We start from the raw sequence: 12,133 nt of genomic DNA on the forward strand, positions 1-12,133 counted from the left end.
GGGATGAGCACTGGGTGTTGTATGCAAGTGATAAATCACAGGTATCTACCCCCAAGACCAAGAGCACATTGTATAGTATGTTAGCTAACTTAACTATAAATTTGTTAAAAAAAACAAATTAAAAAAAAATTCTCTTTCCCTCTACCCCTCTCCCCTGCTCATGCTCTCACTCTCTCTCTCTCTCTCTAAAATAATAACAAAATTTTAAACTGAAAAAAAAAATTTAACTGGCTGAAAATCATGCTCTAAAGAGAAAGGACACAATAACAAAGGAAACTGTAACACCAGAAGGAAGAAAGAACATGGCAAAGAGTAAGGGTAAATTAAATAGATATTCTCATCATGAATCATCTAAATTAGGTCTGGCAGTTGAAGCAAAAGTATAACACTATCTGAAATGCTTTCTACCTTAATTAATGTGGAGGAAATATTCAAGATAACTATATTATAAATAAGGGAGTATAAAAGAACATAAAGAAATGTAAGTTTTCAGGGAGACTGAGTGGCTCAGTCAGTTTAGTGTCCAACTTCAGCTCAGGTCATGATCTCGCAGTTCATGGGTTCGAGCCACACATTGGGCTCTGTGCTGACAGCTTGGAGCCTGGAGTCTGCTTTGGATTCTGTGTCTCCCTCTCTCTCTGCCCCTCCCCGACTTGTTCTCTCTCTCTCTCTCTCTCTCTCTCTCTCTCTCTCTCTCTCTCTTTCTCTCTCTCTCTCTCTCAAAGATAATTAAACACTTAAAAAATGTATGCTTTCCACATTTTACTAGCCTGGTAAAATATGGATACCTATAAACAGAAGATATATAAATATAAATACTATATACGAGACAGAGAGAAAAACCAGAGACCCAGAAAAACAAATGGTTCTTTCCTGAAGGCCTGAGAACCAAGAGAACCAATGGTGTAGCTTGATTCTGAATTTGAGTCTGCAGGCAGGAGAGGACCAATGCCCTGCCTCATAAGCAGGCAGAGAACAGATTCTCCCTTCCCTTTCTCAGCCTTTTTCTTCTATTCTGGTCTTCAATTAATTGGATGAGGCTTACTCATATTGGGGAGAGCAATCTGCTTTACTCTGTCTACCAAATCAAATGTTAATATCATTCAGAATCACCCTCACAGACACACCTAGAATAATGTTGAACTAAATATCTGAGTACCCCACAATCAAGTTTATATGAAGAACACTGTAGGTAAATCAAAGTGGAATTTTAAAAATTGTTCAAGTAATCCACATGAAGGCATGAAAACAGAGGAAACAAAACAAAAATAAAATAGTAGACATAAGCACTAATATATAAATCACTACACGAAATATAAATGGTCCGAATAAATGAATGAAAAGACAGACTGGTAGACTGGATTAGAAAACATGATTCAACAGTATGCTGTCTACAGGAAACTCACTTCAAATATAATAATATAGGCAGGTTGAAAGTAAAAGGATACAAAAATGCATCATGAAAATATCAACATAAGAAAATAAGAGTGGCCATATTAGTATCAGATAAAGTAGACTTCGCAGCAAAGAAAATCATGGTCCCCACGATCAGTGGGTGCAGCATGCCCCCATGGAAGGGGTCTGTCCCAGGCTGCCTCTTTAAAGTCTCCTCAGCAGGAGATGAGGAGTGGGGCTGGAGCCCGTCCTACACTGGGAAGAGGGCACCACGGACCCCTGATCCCACTGGCTTGTCTTCAGAGCAGGGATAGGATGCAGGCTTCTGGGCACCTGTGCTAATCAGCCTGTGACCTGCCCCGTCCCCACCCAGGGCTATGCCTTCTCCCAAACCCACGACCTCTCCCACCAGTGGTTTCCTGGGAACTCGAGGCCCCTTGTTTTCCTGTGGGGCTGGCACTTGTCTCCATAGCCTTGTCTATCTAGCAGGAACACAGCCCAAGCCTGTGGGCTACCACGTGTGTCCTTCATCTGACCCCTGACAAAACACTGACGTGCCACGTTATTTCCCAGACAATGCTTTGAAACGGGCAGGGAATATCTGAGTCCCACTTGATCTGCTGAAACAAAAGCACAGCCAGGCTTCTGGTGCACCCCGCTCTCGGAGACGCCCTGAGATGCTGCCGCAACAACTCTGGGCTCAGGATGTAGGAAAATGAGTCACCTAGCCCAGAGAGCTGCACCCAGGGAGGGGGATTGTGATGGGCAGCTGGGCATCCACTGGCCTTGATGGGCCCAAGTGAGCATAGACCATGATCCTGTTCATCCAGGGGGGTTGCTGCATCTCCTGTGAAGACAGATCTGCCCACCATTCCATAAACCCAGCTCTTGCCAGGTCCCGGAAGAGTACAAGAGGAAATGACAGGGCTTCCTGCGCTATCAGGGTCAGGCTCAAGGCCAAGGGGAGGAGGGCTTATGGCTGTAGGCTCTGTCTCCTGCTGCTCCCTCAGCCTCTCTCTTTCATATAAACTTCAACCTGTGCCCTTAGCAAGGTAAGCACAGCCACCCGGGTGCACCTCACAACAGCAGAAAAGGGTGGGCCTCCCCCCCGGACCTCCCCCAACAGGCCAGAGCCACATGCCCAACCTGAGCCATCACTGGGAACAGATGTGGCACCAAGTTGGCCTCAGCAGTCAGGATTTGCCTAGAGGTGCAAGTGGGTCACCCTTCCTGCACCACACAGGAGAGGGCGGGCAAGAGCAGACGGAGCTGGCTTGGCCAAGCACCGGCATGTGAGAGCAGCACCGGGTATACAGCCAGCCTCTGAGCTCAGGACTCACCCCCAGTGCTCCAGATCCTGAACCTGATCGCCACCCAGCAGCAACCACAGCTACTTCCTGGAGCCATCAAGGCTTCTCGCCCAAGCCTCAGGACGGAGGTGGCATTTCTGAGCCAGCCTTGGCAGCCCTCCGGGATCTGGCCCTACGCACCTCCCTGCAGCCCCATCCAGTCAAGGTACAAAACATTTCCATTACCACAGGGTGCTGTGCTGTGGCCACCTCCTCTTTGGGTTCCAGCATCACTGAGAAAGGTAGAGTGGGCAAGGATGGAGTGGGGACCCCAGAGGTGCTGCTGGCCAGACATGGGGATGAGGGCCAGGGGAGCTCACAGTGACAGGCAGTGAGTGAAGGCTTGCATCTGTCTCAGGAGCAATGGAGGTGACAATTATTGCGGATATTCTAGGTATTTTACTGTATCTGCCTAATAACCCTCTGAAGAACATACATTATTATCCTTACACATGGGGAATCTGAGGCATGGTGAGGTGGAGGCAGAGTTAGGTCTTGAAGCCATGAAGTCTGGGGTGATCAAGGGAGGGACTTGGGTTGTGAGTCCTGGGACCATCAGATTCACTGGTCTGGAGCTTAGGAGAGAGGCCTGAGGCCCTTGGGGCCATCAGTCAGTGTGGGGTTAGTCTGTGAGAGCTGGTGGGCAGGCAGACCTTGGAGAAACCTCAAGATTCTCTACAGGGAAGAAGAAGGAGGGGGGCAGCCTGAGAGCATCTGGTTTGTTGGGAGGGGACCCAGCCCACTGTGAAGGTACAGACCTGCACGCAGATGTCTGAAAGGCCACGGGTCCCAAAATGAGGTGGCCATTCCTCTAGAGAAAGGTTGGGTGGAAAGCAACTGTCTCTAGGAGGCAAGAGTGGGGATTTTCTTTCTTCTCGGACATCACTGCAAGTGGTCTGTACAAGGAATGTCTTGATTGTGCAATGGAAAAAAAAATTTTTTTTTAATCAAAACAAGCCAAAATAATAAAGTAGTGCTCCGCAGAGCTCTGGCCACCTTCCCGTCCCCGCCTTCACCGGCTCACTCGGCCCAGCTTCCGGCTCCAGCAGCGTATGTGCTTTTGGCAAAGAGTTTTCACACGATAGGAACCCTCAGAGAATTGCTCCACACCCCTGCTGCTCCCCGTTAAGCTCCATGACTCAAATTTTGTTGCTGCATTCAGGGGAAGTCTAGTGAAGAAAATGAAATCTGAAAGAGGTCCGATAACCCTGTCCATTTTTATGGTTGTTGTTGTTGTATATTCTGTGCAATCTACCTCCCTCTGCTTGTACATAAAGTGACACTCTTGTTACTCAGCAGGTGATCCGGGGAGCTGTTGAGAAGAAAACAGTGGCAGACTTCAAAATTTAAAGGAGCTCTTCCAATTTTCCTGATCCTTACAGGTAACAGATTTGCTTGCCCGCTTAGGATAATGTCTTCAAAGATGCAAATTTATTAATTAGGGTCACATGTACATTCTTGCATAAATAGGATATATAGCTGCCACCTTTTCTCCACGCTGCATGTTCCACAGGCCACCAGATCCCACTGCTGCACCAGCTGCTATGTTGGCATAGCTCCAAGGGCACCCTGTCCCCACCATCTCCTGGAGATAATCATTTTCCTTGATTTCTGGTTTACTTTTAATGGGTTTCTTTTGGAAAAATAAATATATGTATGTGTGTGCTTATATTTTCTCATACAAAAAGTAGCATACTAATACACTCTTTTGTACCTTGTTATTTCCACTTAACAATATATCCTGGGAATCAAACCAAATCAGTCCATAGAAACTTTTGTTTCTTGACAGCTACATGGTATTCCATTCTACGGATATATGAGAATTAATTCAGCCAGTCTTGTATGGGTGAAGGATATTCCAGCCCTTTGCTATTACCAAGTACTACCTCAGTGAAAAGCTTTATACATATTACTACTGCACGTTTGTGCAGGTGCAGCCTCAAATGTTAACTTTAACTACTGGGGTGTGGATGTTGTCTGAAACCCTGTGTGTGTGTACGAGGAAGGAAGAAAATGTGATGTGTGACTCCCTTGGAAGGGTGGCTTGATGTCTCTGCAATAAACGGTCTTATCTGTTGAAAACGAACAAATGAACAAACCTTGGTAGTCTGCTCTGGGTGTGAAAAGCATGGCTCCCAAGGCTTGGAGGGAATCAAAGAAACAAAGATGCAAGTGGCTTTGTCTAAGAAAGACACACAATCCTGAGGTGGGAGAGGACACATGGCAGAACCAGGTAGGACCAAGAGAAAAGCACTAAGAGTTCAGTGGAGGTTTGGGCTTCTAGAAACATGGTAGCCAGAGGTACAACTGTAAGTATTGTAAACACTGCTCTCAGGTGCTCTCACAGCACCCCCTGCCGACCTCGGAGATGCCCACCGCACACACTGAGTAAAAGCCATGTAAATATCAAAGAATAGGGTGGCCTCAGCTCCCATCTGTATTCCAACAGAAAAATTACTTATGCCCACTTTGCATAAGCTACATTTTGTTCATATCCTAAAAATTATCCCATCCAACAATGCAATATCATGTCTATGCTTCAGAAGATGTTTGGGGGACTCACAGCATTTTACAGGGTGAGGGGTCAGAATGGACATTAGACACTGCTGCTCACCAGAGCACAGGACTCCCAGGCAGAGGCTTCAGCAGGGGTCTCAGCAGGAAGACAGACGAGCAGACTGTTCAGTGTCCATGAAACATGTGGGACCCTCAGAATGATGAAGCGCTAAGGGGGGAGGGGAGGTGGGGGGGGCGCTCAGCCGCTGGAGCAGTGGGATCCAGAAGCTGCCACTATTGTGCCCCCAACTGCACCCCAAGGGTGGACCCAGGCTCCCAAACTACAAAAAAGTGGCTTGTCTGTGCTGCATTTTGCAACCTAGTAACTAAAATGATGCTCTGCTCAACATAAGCCCCCCTGAGCCAGCATGGAGCTGCCCACCTGCCCAAACCCTGCAGGTGGCAGAAAAGACATGCTTTCACTAAATAGGTTGTCCATAGCACCTCCACAAACCAAAGACCCAAAACACGAAAAGTAAGTGGAACTTGCATTGAAGGAGGGAAAACCATAGCCCGAGAGCACACAGAATGGAACAAAAGGTGAAGTGGCCCAGGTTCGAGTCAGCAGGTGTCTGGTACAAGGTGGGAGCTGGGGCACCTGACAGAATGATCAGTGTGGATCTCAGGAGCAGACACACTCACACCACAGACTGCACACACTCACACACATGTATGCAGATTGGACAGTGCACTCAATGGTATTAGTATGAACAGATCTAGAAAGTAACCTTTCGTAAAACCAAGTTGCTACCTACTGTCATAGTATACCTTGTGTCTCAAAACAGTCATATTTATACAATAATGACTAGAAAAAGGTACGTACATACCTACACATGTAAATACATAAACTATAGAAATAACGTCTGAAGGTGTTTGCTGCTTTCTTATCTTACCTGTATGAGACTGATTTTATTTTACAAAGTTTGGTTCATGGTTTTAGTGATGAGCAACAAAGGCAAATGTGGAAAGGGATCCTTCTAACCACTAAGGAAATTACTATACTAGTATTTTCACAAGGCATGTTGAGAAAATAAGCCAAATCCAGACGGGTAGGGTGGGGTACTCAGTCAACCAAAATCATCATGTCTCCATCAGTTCTTGTTGCACAACAAACTTCTCCAAAAATTAATGGTTTGTGGGGTTTTTTATTTGAGAGAGAGAGCCAGGGAGAGCAGCAGAGGGAGACAGAGAATCTTAAGCTGAGCTGAGAGCATGGAGCCCAACGTGGGGCACGATCTCACAACCCTGGGATCATGACCTGAGTTGAAATCAAGAGTCAGACACTCAGCCAACTGAGCCACCCACGTGCCACCAAAAATTAATGGTTTGAAACAAGGATCGCTTATGAGTTCAGGACTGTGGTCAGCGATCCCTCTGAGTCAGCTGAAATTCTCTGGCTAGTAGTATCAGCCTCACTCCCACATCAACAGTCGGCTGGCACTCCACAACAGGGTTGGCAGGCTGAAGAATGACCCCCCAAAATATCAAGTCCTAATCCCTATAAATGTTGTCCTATATGGAAAAGTGATCTTTGTGGATGATTAGAGAGTCTTCAGATGGGGACTGTCCTGGAAAGCATTTTCCAGGTGGGCCCTAAATGAGGGTCCTCGTAGGGAGGGTCCTGGAGAGAGGCTCCAGACAGAGCAGAGGAGGAGTTGAAGATGGAGGAGGAATAGAGCCATGCTATGTTGCTCTAGAAGCCGGGAAAGGCCAGGAGGCTGAGCCCCACTCCACACCCTCCCCACCTGTACCCCAGCTGAGCCTCCACAGAGGATGCATAGCCCTGTCGACACGATGGGTTAGTCCAATGTGACTGATTTTGGACTTCTGACCTCTAGAAGTGTAAGAGGATACATTTCTGGTTTTCAACAAACAAGTTTGTGGCAATTAGTTACAGCAGCCATAGGGACCTCACTTCTGACTCACAGTTCATGCTAGCTATCACTGGGCCTGGTGTCTCCAGCAAATGGCCTGGGCTTATTCACACAGAGGTGGGCAGCAGAGGATGGCAGGCCCAGTGTAAAAGCACTTTTCAAGCCACTGTCTTCTTGGCCAGAGAAGTCATGTGGACCAGCCCAGAATCCATGGCTGGAGAGGAACAGATTTTACAGAGGCAAAGTCACATGGCAAAGGGGCACACTTACGGGGGCGGGGGCGGGGGGGGGGGGAATTGGTAACTGCTCTGAAATCTGCCACATATCAGCTCCTTCGTCTCCAAAAGCAAGTCAAACAGACTTCCAACACTACAGTCCCACCTTCCAGTGCCTCCAGTGCCCTCAGGGACTCTTTCTCCTTCTTGGAACAATTTTCCAGATCGCAGTGCTCTGGCTCATGAGCACACTGGGGTGGTAACATCACCCTTACGGCTCCACGGGATGGCCCACGGCAGCTCTCTGGGGCTGGGGTCCTGTGCCCAGGGCTCCGGGCAGCTCCCTGAGCCCATTCGCTCTGCACCCAGTGGAGATGGCACCACGCAGACATCACCCAAGTTTGCTGCCCGCATCTTTGGAGTGGTGGCCACCACAGCCTGTACCACACCAGGGCCCAACAGAGCCACACCTGGGGTGGCAGAGGAGCGGGGCCGGTGATGCGAGGTGGTGCCGGACAGCACACACCGAGGTCCCACAGGCACAGTGGCCCCTCCTTTGATGGGAATGGCAGCTCTGACCATCTCTGAACTGTTTCTGCTACTGTCACAGAGAGTAGCTCCTGGCTTCTGCGGAGACAGATGACTTTACTGACCTCATCAGTCACTTGGCCACACTCTAGTGTTCTCACTTTTTGTAATGTGGATAAGCTAAGACTTTTCCAAATCTTTAAGTTCTGCTTCATTTTTGCTTACTAATTTCATCTTTAAGTCATTTCTGTCTTCTCACATTTTGTTATAAGCAGTCAGGAGCAGCCAACCCACACCTTCAACACTTTGCTTAGAAAGAGCCAAGTACCCAATTTCATCACTTGCAAGTCCCACCTTCAACAAAACCCTAGGATATGAACCCAACTGAACCTAGTTCTTGCCACTTTGTAACAAGGATGGCCTTTCCCCCAAGCTTCCCATTACATGCTCCTCCTGGTTTCTGTTGCAGGCCTCGTCAGAATAACCCTCACCCCCCACATTGCCACCAACATCCTGGTCAGGATTACTCAGCAATTCCTCTGGATTAAAGCTCTCTCTACAGCCCTCCTCTTTCCCTTCTGAGCCCTCAACAGAATCACCACTAAAAGTCCATGCACAGCAGTGGCTTTTTCTAGCTCCTCAGAACACTTGCAGCCTCTGCCCATCACCCCATTCCAAAGCCACTTCCTCATCTTTCAGGTGTTGGTTACAGCAGCCCCTCACTCCTCTGTACCGATTTCTATCTTCATCCATTTGCTGCTGGAACAAAATAGCATGGACTGGATGGTTTATAAACAACAAAAACTTATTCCTCCCACTTCTGGGAACTATGCCCCTGCTCCCCATGGAGGTCTTATCCCTGCCCCTACATTCCACAGTCATTCCCACCTCAGGACCTTTGCTCATACCATGCCTCTGATCTCAGCATCCCCTGGATCTTCCCAGTGCTCGGCCTCTGTCATTCTTGCATGTGTTCAGATGGTGCCTGTGGAAAAGCAGCCCTGGCCATCCAGGGGCTGTGCCTGTGCATCCACAACCCCCCACTGGCTGGGCTGGCCTCATCCGAGCTTTGCTGCGCTGCATCTGAGTGCCTCCCTTGCCAGACTGCAGGCTCCAGGAGGAGGCATGCTTCCCATCTTCTTCACAGCTATGTCCCCAGCACCGAGGGCAAAGCAACTCAACATTCATCAAATAAATAAACTGCAGCAGTTAAGGATCAACCCAGGGAAAGTCCTTGGTCACCGAGGAGTGACAGGGCTGTGTGCCATTGAGCATTTTGAGTGGTTTTTTCTTACTTGGGGCGGGGGGCTATAAATTCTTCCTGGACCTTCTCTACACTACCAAATCCAGTAAGAGTATGTGAGAAGCAGTATTGTGCCTGGACATCCCCCGCCCCCCCCCGCCCCCAACCCCCGCCCCGCGTCCTGGAACTGTGAGCCAGCCGCACCTTCTTCGCAGGCCTCCCCAAGGGCTCTGTCACGCTGTGTACTTGGAAGCAGAGGCTGGGGTGGCCTGGATGGGTCTGTCCCTTTAAAAACAGCCCTGTGTGGTTCTCAGCTGGGTCTTGGCTGTTTGGTGGGCTCACTCTGCAGCTGAGTCAGTGTCACTAGGGCTACATCACCTGGGGGCTCACCGGGGGTGAGTGGGGACACACAGCCTCTCTCTCCCACCCAGGGGGGTTTCGGGAGGCGGGAGCAGAGGTTGCTGGGAGAGGGAGAGCCAGTCAGCCCGCTGGCGGCTGGGTCAGGCGACCCCTCACTTCTGCAGCAGTCGCAGGCCCCGCCCACGTTCAGGCCCGACAAGGTCACGGTGAGGAGGACAGGTGGGAGGGAGCTGGTGCCACCTGACTGACCAGGCCACGTGCCCTGGGACCACGGCAGGCCTGGCCACTGTGCAGAGAAGCCCCCAGGCTGTTTCCCCAGCAGCCGCCCACCTTCCTCCACAAAGCTCAGAGGACCAGGCGGACCCGGAGCCTGCACCCATCCATCCCAGCTCCTGCCTGCCTGCCCCTGCCGGTGAATCCCATGAGCTGCTGGGGGACGGGATGGGGTGGCGGTCCTTGAGACCGGGACTGTAGACAGGCTTCCTCCTCCCCTCCCCCTACTACTTTTCCTAAAATAAACAAACCTCACTTCAAACAAAGTCAGGAACCCCTGAAGGGGAAAGACAGCCTCACCACTGCGCAGCTCAGCAGAAGCGGGAAGATCCCCTCTCAGGGGCCAAAGCAAGCGGCCCTCGCCTGCAGCCAATGAGAAGCAGCCACCGCCCTCCAATGGGCTTTCGTTCCAAAGCAGTCCCGCCCACCCCCTTCTCTATAAAAGAGCCTCCCCGGGTCGTTGTCCAGATTTGCATGTGCTTCTCCACCGCCTCCTTTCCCTGGTTTGCGGTTCACCTGTTGCTCCCGGGTAAACCCATTTTGCTGGTGAAATAACCGACTATATTATCTTTTAAGGCCAACACTTTCCAGGCTGTGAATCATCCAGTCCTGCATGAAAAGTAGAGAAGCCAGCTTGAGGTCTTCCGTTTTGTCTCTCATCTGTTTATTTGGTGGCGTACGCTGAATCAGCAGTTAACAGTGTTAACAGTGTCATAAGTCACTAAGATCCGTTGTTTTGTTTGTTTTTGCTGGCTACATGGCCTTAAGAAGCAACCAATAAGGAATTTTGCCCTTCAAAATTTTGCCCTTCTTATTTGCTCCTAAGCCTATTTTTGTTTGATGTTGCTTTGGGCTTTGCAGTGCTATATAACCCACTTCCTGGGTTTCCAGACAAGACATGAAACCCAGGAAGCGTGAAATATGTTGTAAGAACAACCCAGGAGGAAACCCACCTGGTCACCAAATTGGCTTCCCTTTATTGAGATGCGTTGTCTGTCAGGTTGCATCTGAGAAAAGTGTAAGATGTTTTTAAATGTTTTCTGCTGAGTTTCATAAATATGCTTTTGGAACAATTTAATGTGAATCTTATGTAATCTACCATTGATCTCAATATGTGATCATACTATATTATGAGGTTTGTAAAATGTTTAGATTACAAGGTCACCTGGCTGGCTCTGTTGGTGGAGCATGTGACTCTTGATTTGGGGTTGTGAGTTAGAGCTTCATATTGGGCTATTTTTAAAAAAATAAAATTTTTATTTTATTGGTGGTCCAGTTGGTTGGACATCCAGCTTCGGCTCAGGTCGTGGTCTCGCGGTTCATGGGTTCAAGCCCCATATCAGGCCATCTGCTGTCAGCGAGGAGCTGGATTTGGATCCTCTGACTCCCTCTCTTTCTGCCCTCTTCCTTGCACATTTTCTCTCTCTCTCTCAAAAATAAATAAACATTTGGGGTGCCTGGGTGGCTCAGTCAGTTGAGTGTCCGGCTTCAGCTCAGGCCAGGATCTGGCAGTTCGTGGGTTCAAGTCAAGTGTCAGGCTCTGTGCTGACGGGTCAGAGCCTGGAACATGGTTTTGATTCTGCGTCTCCCTCTCTCTCTTCCCCTGCCCTGATTGCACTTTGTCTCTCTCTCTCAAAAATTAACATTAAAAATTTTTTCAAAAATAGTTAAATAAGTAATTTAAAAAAATAAAGAGTATAAATTATTTTTAAAAAGAAACTCTGAAAGGAAAATGCAGAGCTGATGCTATATGCATTCACTAATTCCTGAAAAGTTGGATTAGCTCATCAGTTTGCATTGAATGGAAACACTGTTCAAATTTGTGAAATGTTTATTCACAATTCCAAGTATTTTCTGGAAAAAAAACAGTTATTCATTCAACACATATAAGTATTACAAGAGCTAGGATACATCAGTGAACAAACATTTTGCCCTAATGAAATTTATGTCCTAGTGCAGAGATGGGAATGTAGAAAGAATAGTTGGGTTTATTAAGGAACAAACTTGGAAGCGTGTGACTTTTGTCTTGTATACAAAGGGAGTATGAGGTGCACTTGAAAGATGCCTAAAAGAATTTCAACAAATACAATTTTACCAACACAAATTCAAACTGTTAAAAGATTTTTTTTAACCTTTTTTAAACTTGTATTTCTTTTTGAGAGAGAGACAGAGCACAAGCAGGGAAGGGCACAGAGAGAGGGAAACACAGTATCTGAAGCAGGCTCCCGGCTCTGAGCTGTCAGCACAGAGCCCAATGTGGGGCTCAAACTGGGGAACCACGAGATCATGACCTGAGCCGAAGTCAGATGCTTAATTGACTGAGCCACCCAGGCGCCCTGT

This window comes from Panthera tigris, chromosome C2, assembly GCF_018350195.1.
Source record: "Panthera tigris isolate Pti1 chromosome C2, P.tigris_Pti1_mat1.1, whole genome shotgun sequence".
Lineage (NCBI taxonomy): Eukaryota > Metazoa > Chordata > Mammalia > Carnivora > Felidae > Panthera > Panthera tigris.